The 21,459-nt window shown below is 44.9% G+C and overlaps 1 protein-coding gene across 1 annotated transcript in view; it reads left to right on the top strand.

Moving 5' to 3' along the window:
• The window catches only part of LOC126188618 (opioid-binding protein/cell adhesion molecule homolog), a 342,397-nt gene that overhangs the window by 305,755 nt on the left and 15,183 nt on the right, over positions 1-21,459 (top strand). The gene's annotated exons all lie outside the window — the stretch shown is intronic.

The raw sequence follows: 21,459 nt of genomic DNA on the forward strand, positions 1-21,459 counted from the left end.
GATTTTTGGTTTTTGATGGAGGGGAAACTCATAAAGGTTTTTTATAGTTTTTTATTGATAGATACTGCCTACAGGAAAATTAAAGAGACCTTTGGAGAAAAGAAAAAAACTTGTATGAATATCAAGACCTGAGATGGAAACACAGTTCTAAGCAAAGAAGGGAAAACAGAAAGGTGGAAGAAGTATATAGAGGATCTATACGAGGGCGATGTACTTAAGTACAATATTATGGAAATGGAAGAGGATGTAGATGAAGATGAAATGGGAGATATGATACTACGTGAAGAGGTTGACAGAGCACTGAAAGACCTGAGCCGAAACGAGGGCCCGGGAGTAGGCAACATTCCATTAGAACTACTGATAGCCTTGGGAGAGCCAGATCTGACAAAACTCTACCATCTGGTGAGCAAAATGTATGCGACAGGCGGAATACCTTCAGACTTCAAGAAGAATATAGTAATTCCAGTCCCAAAGAAAGCAGGTGTTGACAGATGTGAAAATTACCGAACCATCAGTTTAATAAGTCACAGCTGCTAAACACTAACGCGAATTCTTTACAGACGAATGGAAAAACTGGTAGAAACCGACCTCGGGGAAGATAAGTTTGGATTCCGTAGAAATGTTGGAACACGTGAGACAATACTGACCTTACGACTTATCTTAGAAGAAAGATTAAGGAAATTCAAACCTACGTTTCTAGCATTTGTAAACTTCGAGAAAGATTTTCCCAATGTTGACTGGAATACTCCCTTTCAAATTCTAAAGGTGGTAGGGGTAAAATACAGGGAGCGAAAGGCTATTTACAATTTGTACAGAAAGCAGATGACAGTTATAAGAGGCGAGGGGCATGAAAGGGAAGCAGTGATTGGGAAGGGAGTGAGACAGGGTTGTAGCCTCTCCCCGATGTTATTCAATCTGTATATTGAGCAAGCAGTAAAGGAAACAAAAGAAAAATTCGGAGTAGGTATTAAAATCCATGGAGAAGAAATAAAAAACTTTGAGGTTCGCCGATGACGTTGTAACTATGTTAGAGACAGCAAAGGACTTGGAACAGCAGTTGAACGGAATGGACAATGTCTCGAAAGGACGATATAAGATGAACATCAACAAAAGCAAAATGAGGATATTGGAATGTAGTCGAGTTAACTCGGGTGATGCTGAGGGAATTAGATTAGGAAATGAGACACTTAAAGTATTAAATGAGTTTTGCTTTTTGGGGAGCATAATAACTGATGATGGCTGAATCAGAGAGGATATAAAATGTAGACTGGCAAAGGCAAGGAAACCGTTTCTGAAGAAGAGAAATTTGATAACATCGAGTATTGATTTAAGTGTCAGGAAGTCGTTTCTGAAAGTATTTGTATGGAGTGTAGCCATATATGGAAGTGAAACATGGACGATAAATAGTTTGGACAAGAAGAGAATAGAAGCTTTCGGAATGTGGTGTTTCACAAAAATGCTGAAGATTAGATGGGTAGATCACACTAATGAGGAGGTATTGAATAGAATTGGGGAGAAGATGAGTTTGTGGCACAACTTGACTAGAAGAAGGGATCGTTTGGTAGGGCATGTTCTGAGGCATCAAGGGATCATCAATTTAGTACTGGAGGGCAGCGTGGAGGGTAAAAATCGTAGAGGGAGATCAAGAGATGAATACACTAAGCAGATTCAGAAGGATGTAGGCTGCAGTAGGTATTGGGAGATGAGGAAGCTTGCACAGGATAGAGTAGCATGGAGAGCTGCATCAAACCAGTCTCAGGACTAAAAACCACAACAACAACAGTAGGTGTTCAATATGTCCCCCTTGAGATGCACGGCATATTTCAAAGCGATTTTTAAATTGTTCCAACACTGCAGCGTGCATGTCTTGAGTTATAGCTTCCACAGCTGCTGTTATGCGTGGTTTCAGTTCATTCATTGTTGTTGGTAACGGAGACACATAAACAGAGCCTTTTTTAAACCTCCACAAAAGATAATCACATACAGTCAAGTCCGGTGACCTTTGGGCCAGTATTGTAAGGATGAATCATTTGGTTTAGTGCGATCGATCCATCGTTCAGAATTCTTAGATTTAAAAATTTCCGCTCTTCGAAATGCCAGTGTGGCGGCGCCCCATCCTGTTGGTCAACGAAGTCGTTCGAATCTGTCTCCAGCTGTGGGAAAAGAAAGTTCTCAAACATCTCGAGATGTGCGCTTCCTGTAACAGTGGCCTTGGCAAAGAAAAATTGACCATGGAGCTTTTCTCATGGCACTGCACAAAACACATTAAATTTCAGAGAGTCCCTCTCATATTGTACAACTTCAGTGGTTGTTCAAAAATGTTCAAATGTGTGTGATTTCCTAAGGGACCAAACTGCTCAAGTCATCGGTCCCTAGACTTACACACAACTTAAAGTAACTTAGCGCTAAAGATAACACACACACCCATGCCCAGTGGTTGTTCCATACCCCAAATTTTCTCATTATGACCGTTCACCTTCACATTTGAATGCATTGTTGTCTCGTCACGAAATACTAAACGTGGGAGAAAACTTCATCCACCATCTTGCCAACAACGAAATTACAGAACTCCACACGTGGTTGTCGAGCGACCGCTACGGTCGCAGGTTCCAATCCTGCCTCTGACATGGATGTGTGTGGTATCCTTAGGTTAGATAGGTTTAATTAGTTCTATGTTCTAGGCGACTGATGACCTCAGAAGTTAAGTCGCATAGTGCTCAGAGACATTTGAACACGTGGTTGTTTGTCACCTTCACGGAGGGCTTGCAGTAGCTGAATTTTGTATGGTTTCATGTGTAAACGTCGACGCAACACACGCCAGACCGACATCTTGGGCATTTTGAGCTGTCGAGCTGCACGGCGGATTCCTTGTGAAACTACGGCGGATGCGTTTGACGTCTGTCTCAGACACTCAGGAACGGCTCGGCGATTTGCCTTTACACAAACAACCTGTTCCTCGGATTTGTTCATGCCATCGTCTAATGTTCTGTGCCGTAGGAGGATCCACACCTTACGTAGTACGAAAGTCACGCTGAACGGTTGTTACTGAGCCGCACTGCGCAACTCGTAGGACTCCAACGCTTTCTGTTGTCCCGACGCCGTTTTTACTAGAACTGTAATGGGCAGCAGTATGCGCTTACTACAGTTCTAGTAAAAAGGGTGTCGGGGCAACAGAAAGCGTTGTGTGTTCTACGTTTTGGACAGTGCGGGTAAGTAACAACTGTTCAGCGTGATTTTCGTGGTAGGTAAGGTGTGGATCCTCCTACAGCACAGAGCATTAGACGGTAGCATGAACCATGTAAACTCGGAGAGTTTGCTCTACATCTACATCTACATCCATACTCCGCAAGCCACCTGACGGTGTGTGGCGGAGGGTACCTTCAGTACCTCTGTCGGTTCTCCCTTCTATTCCAGTCTCGTATTGTTCGTGGAAAGAAGGATTGTCGGTATGCCTCTGTGTGGGCTCTAATCTCTCTGATTTTATCCTCATGGTCTCTTCGCGAGATATACGTAGGAGGGAGCAATATACTGCTTGACTCTTCGGTGAAGGTATGTTCTCGAAACTTTGACAAAAGCCCGTACCGAGCTACTGAGCGTCTCTCCTGCAGAGTCTTCCACTGGAGTTTATCTATCATCTCCGTAACGCTTTCGCGATTACTAAATGATCCTGTAACGAAGCGCGCTGCTCTCCGTTGGATCTTCTCTATGTCTTGTATCAACCCTATCTGGTACGGATCCCACACTGCTGAGCAGTATTCAAGCAGTGGGCGAACAAGCGTACTGTAACCTACTTCCTTTGTTTTCGGATTGCATTTCCTTAGGATTCTTCCAATGAATCTCAGTCTGGCATCTGCTTTACCGACAATCAACATTATATGATCATTCCATTTTAAATCACTCCTAATGCGTACTCCCAGATAATTTATGGTATTAACTGCTTCCAGTTGCTGACCTGCTATTTTGTAGCTAAATGATAAAGGATCTATCTTTCTGTGTATCCGCAGCACATTACACTTGTCTACATTGAGATTCAGTTGCCATTCCCTGCACCATGCGTCAATTCGCTGCAGATCCTCCTGCATTTCAGTACAATTTTCCATTGTTACAACCTCTCGATACACCACAGCATCATCTGCTCTTTCCAACATATCTCAAATAACACTATAAATATGATTTTTAGAAATCGGATTATGTTTTTTAATACACCCTTTATTTTAACATTAAATATGAAAAACTTCCTATCCTACTCTTTCCGAACAGGCCATGAAGACCCAAAGGTACCGACTGGCCGCCGTGTCATTCTCAGCCCAAAGGCGTCACTGGATGCGGATATGGAGGGGCATGTGGTCAGCACACCGCTCTCCCGGCCGTATGTCAGTTTCCGAGGCCGGAGCCGCTACTTCTCAATCAAGTAGCTCCTCAGTTTGCCTCACAAGGGCTGAGTGCACCCCGCTTGCCAACAGCGCTCGGCAGACCGGATGGTGACCCATCCAAGTGTCAGCCCACCCCGACAGCGCTTAACTTCGGTGATATGATGGAAACTGGTCTTAACACTGCGGCAAGTCCGTTGGCTAAAACTTCCTAATTTTCTGCAAATTACACTGGTGGAAATAAAATCCCAACAATAAGGAGCTGTCCAAGACAAACGAAACCGGAACCGCGGGACTGCTACGGTCGCAGGTTCGAATCCTGCCTCGGGCATGGGTGTGTGTGATGTCCTTAGGTTAGTTAGGTTTAAGCAGTTCTAAGTTCTAGGGGACTTATGACCTAAGATGTTGAGTCCCATAGTGCTCAGAGCCATTTGAACAATTTTTTTTGACAAACGAAAGTTGGTGGGCATGTCGCTACATCTGAAAGATTACGACCATTTAAATTGCCCTCCAGTAGCAGAAGAGCAGTGCTGGTAGCTCTACTACGACGATAAAAATCAGGTTTGCATTAACACACTCTGTAACAGTCGTGAGAGCGTTAGTTATCTTGGACTTAATGAGCTGACGTTACTCAAGAATGTCTTTAAGACGACGAAATCCCCATTATCAACAGCTCAGTTTGAACTAGGTCTTGTAATGAGGCTACGAGAAGTTGGTTGTTTCTTCTGAGATATTGCCGAAAGACTTGGCAGGAATATAGCCCCGTAAATGATTGCTGGCAGCGGCGATCAGGAGAACAGCAGTTTCCGGATGGTCACGAGGCATTTCCGAGAGGGGGGAACGTCGTGTTCGGCGTCTGCAGCAACAGTTCCAGCAGCGGTTGGCACCACAGCCACACAGCGAACCGTTACAAATCGGTTACATCAAGAAACGCTGGGTGCCAGATGCCCAGTAACGTTCGTTGCACTGACCCTAAAATATTTCCATTTCAGACTTCAGTGGTGTCAAGCTAGAGCTCATTGTAGGACAGGGTCGAGGTCCGTTGTGTTTTCTGAAGACAGTTGGTCTTGCCTCGGTGCCAATGAACACCGTGTGTTGGTTAGAAGGAGGCCAGTTGAGGGCCTGCAACCAATTTGTCTGCTAAAATGGAAGCTGGCCGGTGTGGCCGAGCGGTTCTAGGCGATACCGTCTGGAACCGCGAGACGCTACGGTCGCAGGTTCGAATCCTGCCTCCGGCATGGATGTGTGTAATGTCCTTAGGTTAGTTAGGTTTAATTAGTTGTAAGTTCTAGGGGACTGATGACCTCAGATGTTAATTCCCAAAGTGCTCAGAGCCATTTGAACCATTTTTCTGCTATATGGAGATGTCCGAAAGAACAGATACCATCTCCATATAGTTAAGGCTAACCGGCCGTTGACCTTCTTCTTCTGTGAGGGTGCACACGCATTGCCCGAACTCTTTCGGAACTCGGTAAGAATTTCTGCAGTGAGTAATGAGTGTAGTGGGTAGGGGCACTACGAATGTAGTGTGTGGACATTAAGTTGGGAATGTGGGTCACACGGGGAGCGTGCAAGGGATAAATCACTGCAGACGCACTATCCTCTGTGCCCTCGGTGGCTTAGATGGGTAGAGAGTCTGCCATGTAAGCAGGAGATCCCGGGTTCGAGTCCCTGTCTGGTCACCCATTTTCAACTGTCTCCGTGGATGTATATCAACGCCTGTCGGCACCTTAAGGTCTTGATTTAATTATCGTTTCAATCTGTCTGTTTACTAGACAAGTTGAACCTACATTTGCACTTATGGCCTGGGATGTGATTTCGTATCACAGCAGGAGCAAACTTCTCGTGATTATTCCACGCCAGTTTGGTGATTCGACCTGTTGCGCTGCCCTTCATGAACAGCATGCAAGGGGGTGTTTTCCAACAGGATAGTGCTCGCTCACATAGCCCTGTTGTAACCCAACATGCTGTTCAGTCTGTCGACAGTGGCCTTGGTCTGCTCGATTACCAGATCTGTCTCCTGTAGACCACATGTGGGACTTCATCGGACGACAACTCCAGCGTCATCTGCAAACAGCGTTAACGACCCATGTACTGACCGACCAACTGCAACAGGCATGGAACTGCATCCCAAAAACTGACATCCGAAACAGGTAGGACGAAATTCGAGAACGTTTGTCAGCTTAGATTTAACATTATGGCGGTAGCACTGGTTATTAACGTACCAGCATATCACATTTGCAATGGCTTTTTTCGAGGTTACATGAACCTGTTACCTTGCAACGTTAATCACTTAAATATGTTACTTAGACAAATTTCTTGCTGTTGACATTCTGTTTTCTGTCAGTGACTTTTATTCAGTCACGCACCGGCTTTCAGCATCTTGCGCCATCTTCAGGCTAAGAAGGCGAATGCAGGATCATGACCAAATAAATATACTTTTCCAAACACTAGGAAGTTTTTCGTACGTAATATTACAATAATGTTCACCCAAGAACCAACTGAACACTCAGTTATCTAAATACACGACCTAGCAAAAATGTATGGCCAAACTTTCAGGGAAGCTTCCCACACATAAGGGAATAAAACATGTTACATGGTCATGGGAGCGAAAACACTTGATATTCGTGTTCGTGCTCTTCAAATGTCAATCATTGGAAACACACAGGAAAAGAAAGTATCAGTACAGTATAAAGCCCTTTCCCAAATGGAACATTCGCAATACTCCCGTTAGCTAGGACCTCTGCATCAGCCTTCCAGCACATGGAATTCCTAATGGTATGGACTTGTAGGGTCTGTGATGACCACTAAATGATTCATCCGCGATCAATACAAAGTAGTTGATCCTATGTGCCTGCAAAGTTCGTGATGAACGCTAAACAGTCTGCGCTATGCTCGATGCTAGTAGAGCAAATAAGATAGTCACATGTCAACACATGCAATGAAGTAAGTTGCGTGTGAACATAAGGAATGAAGTGAGTCACACGACAATTTTACCTTCGTTCAGTTGGAACTACACAGTCTGACAGGTGAATCTACGAATTACAATTCACTCTACTTTCTAACCAAAAAATATTTCATATAAGAAAACGTTTTATTCAATGCTGGTAGTTCTGTTCCTCTGTTTTCCATGATGAATGGGGTTATCGAGAGAAGCAGAAACTGATCTCTAAAATGAAAATAAATCGTTTCCGGACTGATATCCATACAACACATTTTATTTATGTTTCCTGAGAGTTTAGTCACACCTTTTTTGTTAAACCCTGTAACATTTTTGACATAACCACAGAAATTGGACATCATCAACTGCCGCCCAAAATCCATCTTCAATGCACTTCTTCATGTACTAATGAAATTATACTACTGATAGATAAATTACAGGTACTCAGTTTCGATTATCGTTACCATAAACACTAAAAAAATGTATCTCCTTGCAAGAGCAACACGTCAAATCGTAATCAACACACATTTCTGTCGATTAAATCTGGATTGATCTCAGTGACTGCATGATTACGACTTGACGTGCTACTTTTGTGTGCTGGCCAGATACGACGTGGTTTTTAGTCGGTTTTCAGCAGTCACCGGGTTAAATACCAAGTTGGTTCCCAGATCCCTTCTCAAATACATTATTCCCAAACACTCTGAAAAACTTTGTCAAATTGACCATGCGTTTGCACTGGACACAGAAAGAGAGCCTACGTGGGTGGGGCGGATGTGGGCTTGACCTGGCGTTAACTTTGAAATGGCTTTCATGGGTGGCGACCCTGTCGTCATAGTACCCTATATACAGATGTGGTAGGTTCTGCTCGCAAATGGGGAAGTATCGTAATAGGGTCGACCTCGTACATGGGCCACCATTGAAAGCAGCATCAGATGGTCAACAAATGTTGCTAGCTAGTATGACAAAACATTACTTAGCGACCGTCTGACGCTGCTTTCAATCGTTCCGTTGATGGCCAGTTACGACATATACCGGTCAATAATGTAAAATAGTTTTGGAGATTCTATCGAAGTAAATATTTGTGAGTAACCAATAAAAACAATGCTGACTCCACGACGAAATATCACTTTTTGCGACTGAATTTTGTGTTTCTATGGATCACAAATATTTTATTAATTTACTGTCGCTGTTTGGCCACAGCCTATCTCGAAAACGACATTAAATAGGCTGATGGAAAAAAAATTGTAACACTAACAAATAATTGATTAGAGTAACGAAATTTCAGGAATACATTTGTCTAGGTAACATATTTATTTGATTAAAATTACAAAATTATAAGTTATTGTAAATCCTAGACAATCGACTGCAGATATGAAATGCTGGTACATTAATAACCGGTGTAACCGCCAAATGTGAAATACATACATTGTGTGCAAGATGTTAGTCTGTGGGGTGGAGTTCCATGCCTGTTGCACTTGGTCGGTCAACACAGGGACACTTAATGCTGTTCCTGAATGACAGAATAACGCTGGAGTTGTCGTCCGAAGATGTTCCATATGCGCTCCACAGGTGACAGATCTAGTGATCGAGCAGGTCTGTGACACAAGAGCATATTGGGTCACGACAGCGTTATGTGAGCGAGCGTTATCCTGTTGGAAAGCACCCGCTGGAAAGCTGTTCAAGAATAACAGCACAGCAAGTCGAATCAACAGAGTGACGTACAAATTTGCTGCCAGGGTGCGTGACATAACCACGAGAGTGCTCCCGTTGTCATACGAAATCGCACCCCAGACGTTAAAGCCAGGTGTAGGTCCAGAGTGCCTAGCACGTAGACAGGTTAGTTCAGATGGTTCAAATGACTCTAAGCACTATGGGACTTAACATCTCAGGTCGTCAGCCCCTAGACTTAGAACTACTTAAACCTAACTAACATAAGGACATCACACACACCCATGCACGAGGCAGGATTCGAACCTCCGACCTTAGCAGCAGCGCGGTTCCAGACTGAAGCGCCTAGAGCCGCTCGGCCATAGCGGCCGGCAGACAGGTTAGTTGCAGGCCCTTAACTACTGTCCCTCTAACCGACACACGGCAGTCACTGGCACCTTGGCAGCACCAGCTTTTATCGGGAAACACAACAGATTTCCACCCTGCCGTCCTATGAGCTCTCTCTTAACATCAGTGAAGTCTGAAATGGCGGTGGTTTGGGGTTTCTGGAATGCAAGCTCTAGGGCGTCTAGCTCTTAGCTGTCCTTGAGGTAACCGTTTTGTAACAGTTGATTGTGTCACTGTGATACCGAATGCTGCTCAAATTTCCACTGCAGATGCAGTACGATGCATCAGAGTACCACGCGGAACGCGATGGTCGTCTTTCTTGGTAGAACCATTTCGCCATCCGGAGCCCGATCTTGTTACGACTGTACCTTCTCGTGACTACCGCAGCCAGCAGTCACGTACAGTGTCTACCTTCCTGCCAAGTCTTTCTGCAATATCGCAGAAGGAACATCAAATTTCTCGTAGCCTCCATACACGGCCTCGTTCAAACACAGAGAGGCGTTGAAGCGTCTTTGTCTCCACAAAGCCTTTCTGGAGTAATATCAACTCACGACGTCCATTTTGAAAAGTAACTAACTTTCACGACCATTACGAAGTATATTTGAAGCAAACCTGATATGTATCCTCATAGTGGTACTACCAGCGCAACTCTTTTGCAATTGTCGCAAAATCCGAATAGAGATCATCCTTAAGATATAGAAACACTACTACCATCTTTTTTTTTGTGTCGCATAGTTCCTTCTAGATGTTCGGATGTTTTTTCCGTCTGTGAAGGTTGATATAAAGTTTGTAGTAAATTTATTAAATGTCTCCATGCGTTCTTCAACTTTTTAATTTTGGTTTACTTGTATAATATTATACAATTTAGTCCTGAGCCCGTTTACATGAACCATGTTTACTTTCCAGAAACATTGTGAAGTCTTCAGTGCATTATTTATAGTTACTGTTCAACTTAAAAACTGTGATTGAACAGAACAGAGATTTCGTTATACATTAAATTGGCTAATGTATTCGTTGCCCGTGTCGCGATCAAAATGCTGTGTTTACACATATAGCTTGATGTGTTGGCAGAAGAGCCAACACCGTGTTGCTAGAGGAGGCCGAAATGCACGCGTTTAGCTCACGCAGACTGGCGTGAGGTCTGGAACATTACAATGTCATTAATATAGCAAATAAAGTACGTAGTTGAAGTAATACTTAACTTTATTCCATAATTGGTGAACATAGCTCTTGTTGATACATTATATCATATCAATATAAACTGGTCATGGCGTCTTGCTAGGTCGTAGCCAATGACGTAGCTGAAGGCTATGCTAACTATCGTCTCGGAAAATGAGAGCGTATTTGTCAGTGTAGCTTCGCTAGCAAAGTCGGCTGTACAACTGGGACGAGTGCTAGGTCGTCTCATTAGACCTGCCGTGTGGCGGCGCTCGGTCTGCAATCACTGACAGTGGCGACACGCGGGTCCGACGTATACTAGCGGACCGCGGCCGATTTAAAAGCTACCACCTAGCAAGTGTGGTGTCTGGCTGTGACACCACATAGCTAATAAATAAGGAACCTTGTGTCACTGCTGGCCAAATCTATTCTTGCTCTACTTTCAAATGGAGAAAGGGAAGACGTCTTTCGCGATCCGTACTGAAGAGCCAAAGAAACTGATGCACCTGCCTAATATCGTGTAAGGGCCCCGCGAGCACGCTGAAGTGCCACAACACGACGTGGCATGAACACACTAAATGTCTGAAGTGGTGCTGGAGGAAACTGACACCACGATCCTTCAGGGCTGTCCGTAAAATCTTTAGTCAAAGATGTTATATATCATAAAGAGTGTATCAGCTGCACTTCTTTATTGCAATTTTTTTTAGTTTAGTGACTGTTTCGATTGTAACTGAGGCATTATGTTTTATTCTTCGTCATAAAACGTAAGATCTGAAGATCATATCTTAGATCGAAAACAGTCATATAAAAATACTAAAATAAACAATTTAAGTGTGTTCACGACAGTGAATACTGAAATACACTGAAGAGCCAAAGATACTGGTACACCTGCCTAATATCGTGTAGAGCACCCGCGAACACGCAGAAGTGCCGCACCACGACGTGGCATGGTCTCGACTAGTGTCTGAAGTAGTGCTGGAGGGTACTGACCCCATGAATCCTGCAGAGCTGTCCATAACTCCGTGCGAGTATGAGGGGGTGGAGACCTCTTCTGAACCGCACGCTGCAAGGCATCCCAGATATGCTCAATAATGTTCTTGTCTGGGGAGTTTGGTAGCCAGCGCATGTCTTTCTGAGCCACTCTCTAGTAGTTCTGGAAGTGTGGGGAGTCGCATTGTCCTGCTGGAATTGCCCATGTCCGTCGGAATGCACAAAGGACATGAATGTATGCAGGTGATCGGACAGGATGCTTATGAACCTGTCACCTCTCACAGTCGTATCTATACGTATCAGAGGCCCCCTATCACTCCACCTGCACACGTTCCACACCATTACAGAGCCTCCACCAACTTAAACACTCTCCTGCTGACGTGCAGGGCCCATGGATTCACGAGATTGTCTCCATACCCGAACACGTCCATCCGCTTGATACAATTTGAAACGAGACTCGTCCGACCAGGCGACACGTTTCCAGTCATCAATAGTCCAATGTTGGTGTTGACGGGTCCAGGCGAGACGTAAAGCCTTGTGTCGTGCAGTCATCAAGAGCACGCGAGTGGGCCTTCGAAAGCCCATATCGGTGATGTATCACTGAATGTTTCGCACGCTGACACTTGTTGACGGCCCAGCATTGAAATCTGCAGCGCGGCGCGGGATTAGCCGAGCGGTCTTAGGCGCTGTAGTCATGGACTGTGCGATTGGTCACGGCGGAGGTTCGAGTCCTCCCTCGGGCATGGGTCGGTGTGTTTGCCCTTAGGATAATTTAGGTTAAGTTGTAGGTAAGCTTAGGGACTCATGACCTTAGCAGTTAAGTCCCATAAGATTTCACACACATTTGAACACTTTTTTTTTTAAATCTGCAGTAATTTGCGGAAGAGTTGCACTTCTGTCACACCGAAAGATTCTCTTCAGTCTTGCAGGAGTTTTTTCCGCTCGCAGCGATGTGGAAGATTTGATGTTTCACCGGATTCTTGATATTCACAGTACACTAATGAAATGGTCGTATGGGAAAATCCACACTTCGTCACTACCTCGGAGATGCTGTGTCGTGCGCCAACTATAAGACCACGTTCACACTCACTTAAATCTTGAAAACCTGCCATTGTAGCAACAGTAGCCCACCTAATAACTGCGACAGACATTATCGTCTTACAGAGGTGTTGCCGCTTGCAGCGCCTTAGTCTGCCTGTTTACATACCTATGTATTTCAATATGCATGCCTATACCAGTTTCTTTGGCGCTTCAGTTTATATTGATGACAGTAAGATTGTTCGCAGTTTGTCGGAAATGACGTTTCTCTATATTTTGTCATCAGTGTTTCACTCCAGAATTCCCCTTTGACTCTACGGAGCATTTTCGTAGTACTCCCTCGTCGATCGAACCCGTTGGTAACAAATATAACCACGATTCAGAGTTACTTCGACATCTTCCTAAAATCCAACCTATTGTGGGTCCCAAACATTCCAGCAGTAGGAGCAATACTCAAAAATGGAATGCACAATCGTTCTGTACTTGGTCTTCTTCACAGATGAACTACAAAAATGGTTCAAATGGCTCTGAGCACTATGGGACTCAACTGCTGAGGTCATTAGTCCCCTAGAACTTAGAACTAGTTAAACCTAACTAACCTAAGGACATCACAAACATCCATGCCCGAGGCAGGATTCGAACCTGCGTCCGAAGCGGACTTGCGGTTCCAGACTGCAGCGCCTTTAACTGCACGACCACTTCGGCCGGATGATGAACTACAGAGGACTGTAACGAACGTGGGACCCTGGACTGATCATTATCAGAACGCAACAGCAAAACACCACGTCGTACAAAATGTCTCTCCTTGTGAGCAAAAAATCGGCGAACCAACGGATCCTCGATCCGTGACTTTGACAAGGGCCATTGCGTAGCAACAAAACGCAAAACGGTAGCAAGGACAGGGGCAGCAGCTTTGACTGGAGCTACACGACGAAAATCAATCGGAAACGATTCGACCACGTCATCGGTTTCCGCATCAATGAACATGCAAGCAAGTTCGGAGGAATCGAATGCTCTATCCTCAGCAACAGGCAAACGGGACAACGCATCGGCGTTTCCGTGCTTAGCAGTGGACCGATACAAGATATCGTAGCGGTACTGCGAGAGGAAAATAGACCAGCGAATGAATTTCTGCGCTGTATGTGGAGGTACAGGCTTGGTCGGATGAAAAAGCGACGTCAAAGGTTTGTGGTCTGTGATGATGGTAAAGTGACGACCATACAAGAAATCATGAAGCTTAGTAACACCAAAGACGAGAGCCAAAGCTTCTTTCTCGATCTGTGAATAATGTCGTTGCGCAGACGAGAGCAATTTGGACGCAAAGGCAATGGGGCGATCGTGCGAACCATCTTTGTGCGCAAGCACAGCACCGATCCCGAAATCTGATGCATCCACCATCAACAAAAGGGGTTTCTGGGGAGCGAATGGCATAAGGCAACTATTGGAAAGCAACGCCGATTTCAACTGGCGAAAGGCGCGTTCGCATTCCGTCGTCAAGACGAACGGAACACCTTTACGGCGTAATTGATGAAGCCGAGCTGAAATGGAAGAGGCGTGGCGCACGTATTTATGGTAGTAATTTATTTTACCCAGCACACTTTGTAGCTGCTTCAAATTCTGCGGCGAAGACAAGTCTTGTATGGCACGGAGGTGCTCTGGACTGGGATGTATGCCTTGGGCATTGAGTACATGTCCCAGATATGGCAATTCACGAGCAAAAAACACACATTTTTCCTTCCGCAAGCGAAGACCATTTTGTCGCAAGACCTGAAATAATGTTCTGAGGTTGGCTAAATGTTCTTCTTCCGTCTTTCCGGAGATCACAATATCGTCCAGATAGTTTGCTGCAGTAGGGACCGACGCACAAACAGTTTGCAGATATTGCTGAAACAATGCAGGGGCGGATGCACACCCGAATGGCAGTCTTTTGAATCGGTACAAACCAAGATGCGTGTTAACCACCAAGACGCGCTGGGATTCTTCGTCCACCGGTATTTGCAAGTACGAATCTGCTAGGTCCAACTTCGAAAAATATTTACCCGTGCACAGTTTGTCAAAAAGATCTTCCAGGCGGGGTAAAGGAAAAGTTGCAGTCACTAGTTGTGGATTCACTGTTACCTTGAAGTCCACACAAAGTCTCAATTTTCCCGAAGGTTTTTGCAAAATTACTAAGGGTGATGCCCAGAGAGAAGCCTGTACACGTTCAATTACACCTTATGATCCCAAATCGTCTAATGTTTTTGCGACCTCTTCACGCAATGCGTGGGGAACATTGCGCGCTGTGAAAAATTTCGGTTGCGCATTTACTTTCAGTTCCAAATGTGCTTTATAGTTCTTAGCGCAACCAAGGCCCGGTGCAAAAATGTCTGCAAATTCTTCACATAGACGAGAAACACTGGCTGAAGGCACAGTCTGGTTCACTGATAGGACCTGATTTACGATAGACAAGTTAAACAACTGAAATAAATCTAAACCAAACAAGTTCACTGCAGAAGAAGAACGAAGGACATAAAATGACACAAGTTTTGTTTGTCCCTTGTATGTTGCAAGAAGGCTGCCCTGTCCTAACACAGGGATAGCTTGTCCTGAATAACTATGTAACTTAACATTTGCGGCACGCAACAGAGGTGCGCCCAGTTGTTTGTACGTGTCTTTATTGATCAATGAAACTGCAGCTCCAGTATCGAGCTGGAATGGGATCACGTTGCCATTTATGACCAAATCTACAAAAAGTTTATTGTCCCTCTGACGACAAGAGCGACTGTCTCGTGCAACGTGAACTGACACTGATACAGAATCACTTGCGACTTGACGTGATTTCCGTCTATATCGACGCACACTTTTTGTGGGACGAACACAGTCACTGTTAGAGAGAGTGGCACTGGGCGGAGTGGAATTAACTACATGAATGTCCATGGGCGAAGTTTCATGAGCCCTAGTATTCTTGGTTCGATTCTGGCGCGAAGCAAAGGGCCTGGAATGGTTGTGAGTGTCCATTCTGAGATTTTTCTGGCAAAGACTTTGAACATGACCTTTCTTATTACGGAAAAAGCAAATAGCTTGGCGTGATGGGCAATTCTCACGCGAATGTCTTGTAGCACACCGCGGGCATGATTTCACTGCATGTGCATGCTGGCGCGGGACACGTGAATGAGAGCTAGGCGGCATTGGCGCGACCAGGCGCGAGGGCTGTTTACTATTCCGTGCAGCTCGCCTGGCGGGCCGGTTAACGTGACACACGGGTGGCGAAGGTTCAAATGATTCCTGAGCAAAGTCAAGTGTGTCCTGCCTATCCAATATGTTCATCACTTGTTGAATGGAGGGATTGACTAGTTTCAAAATCTGTTCCCTTATACGAACACCAGAAACGTTCTGTGCAATTGCATCACGTACCATAGTATCTGAATAAGGGAGTCCACATTCACACTCAAAAGCACAATCCCTAGTAAGGCCTTGCAAAGTTGCAACCCACTCCCAATTAGTCTGACTGGCCGTACGTTTTGTACGAAAGAAGGTCTACCTTTTTGCAACGACATTGACTGATTCTTTGAAATAGGCATCTAAAGCAGACAAAATTTCTTCGTAGGACAGAGTTGCTACGTCGAGTCGGGGAAACAATTTCACTATCACATAGTACGTTTGCACCCCTACGCACGCCAATAAGTGAGGCTACCGCTCGTTACCTTGAATTCTGTAGGCGGCGAGATGGAATCCAAATTGGCGTGACCACTCCGTCCAGCTTTCCAGTGCCGCATCGAACGGACGAAAAGGTGGTGCAACTGCATGTTGTGGCTGCAGTAGCGATGAAGCGGCGGCGGCCGCATCGTTTTGCATTGCACGTTGACCGTGGACGAGCTGTCCAAGGGCATCCAATAAGGCCTGCGCCTGCTGATTCTGCAAGCGATAAAATTCGGACAGTACATTTGGAGATTGTGACGAAGCCATGACACAAGTAAATTAAGCAAGTATAAAGAAGACCGTTTGCAGCCTCGTCGCCATGTGATGTGTTGGCAGAAGAGCCAACACCGTGTTGCTAGAGGAGGCCGTATTGCACGTGTTTAGCTCACGCAGACTGGCGTGAGGTCTGGAACATTACTATGTCATTAATATAGCAAATAAAGTACGTAGTTGAAGTAATACTTAACTTTATTCCATAATTGGTGAACATAGCTCTTGTTGATACATTATATCATCTCAATATAAACTGGTCATGGCGTCTTGCTAGGTCGTAGCCAATGACGTAGCTGAAGGCTATGCTAACTATCGTCTCGGAAAATGAGAGCGTATTTGTCAGTGTAGCTTCGCTAGCAAAGTCGGCTGTACAACTGGGACGAGTGCTAGGACGTCTCATTAGACCTGCCGTGTGGCGGCGCTCGGTCTGCAATCACTGACAGTGGCGACACGCGGGTCCGACGTATACTAGCGGACCGCGGCCGATTTAAAAGCTACCACCTAGCAAGTGTGGTGTCTGGCTGTGACACCACATAGCTAATAAATAAGGAACCTTGTGTCACTGCTGGCCAAATCTATTCTTGCTCTACTTTCAAATGGAGAAAGGGAAGACGTCTTTCGCGATCCGTAATGAAGAGCCAAAGAAACTGATGCACCTGCCTAATATCATGTAAGGGCCCCGCGAGCACGCTGAAGTGCCACAACACGACGTGGCATGAACACACTAAATGTCTGAAGTGGTGCTGGAGGGAACTGACACCACGATCCTTCAGGGCTGTCCGTAAAATCTTTAGTCAAAGATGTTATATATCATAAAGAGTGTATCAGCTGCACTTCTTTATTGCAATTTTTTTTTAGTTTAGTGACTGTTTCGATTGTAACTGAGGCATTATGTTTTATTCTTCGTCATAAAACGTAAGATCTGAAGATCATATCTTAGATCGAAAACAGTCATATAAAAATACTAAAATAACAATTTAAGTGTGTTCACGACAGTGAATACTGAAATACACTGAAGAGCCAAAGATACTGGTACACCTGCCTAATATCGTGTAGAGCACCCGCGAACACGCAGAAGTGCCGCACCACGACGTGGCATGGTCTCGACTAGTGTCTGAAGTAGTGCTGGAGGGTACTGACCCCATGAATCCTGCAGAGCTGTCCATAACTCCGTGCGAGTATGAGGGGGTGGAGACCTCTTCTGAACCGCACGCTGCAAGGCATCCCAGATATGCTCAATAATGTTCTTGTCTGGGGAGTTTGGTAGCCAGCGCATGTCTTTCTGAGCCACTCTCTAGTAGTTCTGGAAGTGTGGGGAGTCGCATTGTCCTGCTGGAATTGCCCAAGTCCGTCGGAATGCACAAAGGACATGAATGTATGCAGGTGATCGGACAGGATGCTTATGAACCTGTCACCTCTCACAGTCGTATCTATACGTATCAGAGGCCCCCTATCACTCCACCTGCACACGTTCCACACCATTACAGAGCCTCCACCAACTTAAACACTCTCCTGCTGACGTGCAGGGCCCATGGATTCACGAGATTGTCTCCATACCCGAACACGTCCATCCGCTTGATACAATTTGAAACGAGACTCGTCCGACCAGGCGACACGTTTCCAGTCATCAATAGTCCAATGTTGGTGTTGACGGGTCCAGGCGAGACGTAAAGCCTTGTGTCGTGCAGTCATCAAGAGCACGCGAGTGGGCCTTCGAAAGCCCATATCGGTGATGTATCACTGAATGTTTCGCACGCTGACACTTGTTGACGGCCCAGCATTGAAATCTGCAGCGCGGCGCGGGATTAGCCGAGCGGTCTTAGGCGCTGTAGTCATGGACTGTGCGATTGGTCACGGCGGAGGTTCGAGTCCTCCTTCGGGCATGGGTGGGTGTGTTTGCCCTTAGGATAATTTAGGTTAAGTTGTAGGTAAGCTTAGGGACTCATGACCTTAGCAGTTAAGTCCCATAAGATTTCACACACATTTGAACACTTTTTTTTTTTAAATCTGCAGTAATTTGCGGAAGAGTTGCACTTCTGTCACACCGAAAGATTCTCTTCAGTCTTGCAGGAGTTTTTTCCGCTCGCAGCGATGTGGGAGATTTGATGTTTCACCGGATTCTTGATATTCACGGTACACTAATGACATGGTCGTATGGGAAAATCCACACTTCGTCACTACCTCGGAGATGCTGTGTCGTGCGCCAACTATAAGACCACGTTCACACTCACTTAAATCTTGAAAACCTGCCATTGTAGCAACAGTAGCCCACCTAATAACTGCGACAGACATTATCGTCTTACAGAGGTGTTGCCGCTTGCAGCGCCTTAGTCTGCCTGTTTACATACCTATGTATTTCAATATGCATGCCTATACCAGTTTCTTTGGCGCTTCAGTTTATATTGATGACAGTAAGATTGTTCGCAATTTGTCGGAAATGACGTTTCTCTATATTTTGTCATCAGTGTTTCGCTCCAGAATTCCCCTTTGACTCTACGGAGCATTTTCGTAGTACTCCCTTGTCGATCGAACCCGTTGGTAACAAATATAACCACGATTCAGAGTTACTTCGACATCTTCCTAAAATCCAACCTATTGTGGGTCCCAAACATTCCAGCAGTAGGAGCAATACTCAAAAATGGAATGCACAATCGTTCTGTACTCGGTCTTCTTCACAGATGAACTACAAAAATGGTTCAAATGGCTCTGAGCACTATGGGACTCAACTGCTGAGGTCATTAGTCCCCTAGAACTTAGAACTAGTTAAACCTAACTAACCTAAGGACATCACAAACATCCATGCCCGAGGCAGGATTCGAACCTGCGACCGAAGCGGTCTTGCGGTTCCAGACTGCAGCGCCTTTAACCGCACGACCACTTCGGCCGGATGATGAACTACACTTAACTAGAATTCTGCCAATAAACCGAAGTCAGCTATTCACCTTGGCTACAACCGATCTTATGTGTTTATTCCTTCTCATGTTACTTTACGCCTGTATACTTGTTAGATATGATTCTGTAAAGCAGTGCAACATTAATACGATAATCTAACATTCCAAGATTAATTTCCCGACTCATCTCATTTTACTGTCTCATGGTCTTTTGAAGATAACCATCACTTATCCTGATAGTCGCATGCTGCTAGACACATGATTAGCGCCCAAACGGGTGGAAAACTTTTTATATTTAAGCCAGATTAACATCATTCCTGTCACTGACATGCACATATTGTATTCGCTTTTGCGAAAAGTGCTCTGTAATCAACAAAGCTTCAGTAACGCATTAGTTTGTGTGCTTCTCAATAAGATAACAAACACTTGGGGACTTCAAAAACTACGCATTTCATCCCATGCCAATACCTTTGCACTACAAGTGTGGTGCATTGTTAAAAGAGAGTGTATGATCCGTCCGGATATCCTGCAGACACTGTTATGCTGCGGTAGGGGTAACAGGTGGATCGCAGTGTTAGAGTCAAATGACGTGGCAACTGGAAACGTACTATCAAGTTGAAATACACGAGAGGGTACGAGTCTTATTGGCAAAACTGGTAAATTTTCCACCGATTCGCCACGAGGTTCTGGCTGTATATGACCAAAAGCAATGCCGCGTCCAGTCACAGCGAAATGGTGAGACAATTTGACTAAACCCGCACAGACGTGCCTGATGCGGCTCGGGATGAAAGACCACCGACACTAACATGGCGACATTTTCCAAACAATCGCGGTGTGGGGAGGGAGAGGGGAGGGGGGAATAAAGTTTTCAATGACGGGGACGTTCAACAACGTTTCTCTAACGACTCCGTGACCGAGGAGCGGATTTCTATCGTCGAGCGATTGAACGACTGGAAAAAAGAGTCCGAGCGTTGTTTACAGAGAGTTGGTGACTATGTTTAAAATATTATCACGCATTTGTGTTACTTTGAAATGTACTACAAGCTTCACTAAAAGATTCTAGGCCTGGTATAAACAATGTAACTTGTTTACTTCGTGAACGATTCAAATCCCACATTCTTATATACTAGTTTCATCCAATAAGTAGTTTCGCTACTTTATATAAAACATCTCGCACCATTTACCTCGTTGAAATAATTTTATTGACGTTCCACAATACTTCTGTCACTTCTCTGCATCGTCGCTATGTTTTTCCGAGCATTTTTTGGTAAGGGGGCAAGAGTTTTTGCGAACCAGCGTTGTACCAAGTCGCGCCCTGTGCTCGCAAGACCTTTGCTCGTAACTGGATCTTTACTGTTGATGTGAATACTTCGTCGGTGTTGAATTGCTTACCTCGAAGATGACTTTTGAGGCAGGGGAACATGGGAACATCATTTAGGGCAAGATGCGGTGAATATGGAGGATGCGGTAACACGTCCTAGTTGAATCTTCCGAGCCGAGTTCGATCCATTTAAGTACTCCTACAACCTTCCTCATAGACAGAGTTTAACTCCCGATGGATATAGATAGCGGATAGTTGCTTTGCTGCGAAAAAAATGAAGGACGGATTGCAGCTCACAAGCGGACACACTTTGTAGTGGTAACCCCATGCTAACTGGCAGGTAATGCCGAGATACTGCGGTATGCGTCATAATCCAGTGTGAGCGTTATCAGTACGTACCAGACGAAAAAAATGTGTTACGGACAGGTTTTATTTTGCAGAGAACTAAAGTAGGAAAACTTCTTATTTTACTACCCTCGTATTCCTCAGTGCTCCCTTCATTAGAGTGAATCCCAGTTCTCCAATAAGTAATAACTCGTAGACTGTTTTTATTCGTAAGGTTAGACATCGTAGGGAGCTGACACACTAAATCAGTCGAAGCAACAAATAGATAACTGAAAGTTGTACACACTGAAGTTCGTAGGTTAGCAAATTTTCGTATTTTAGCACTTCAGGAATTTACCCACTGAAATAATAAGGGAAACGTATTATCGGGGTAAACTGCAAATGCAGTCAGCAATCCAA

Source organism: Schistocerca cancellata, chromosome 5 (genome assembly GCF_023864275.1).
Source record: "Schistocerca cancellata isolate TAMUIC-IGC-003103 chromosome 5, iqSchCanc2.1, whole genome shotgun sequence".
In the NCBI taxonomy this organism is placed as follows: domain Eukaryota; kingdom Metazoa; phylum Arthropoda; class Insecta; order Orthoptera; family Acrididae; genus Schistocerca; species Schistocerca cancellata.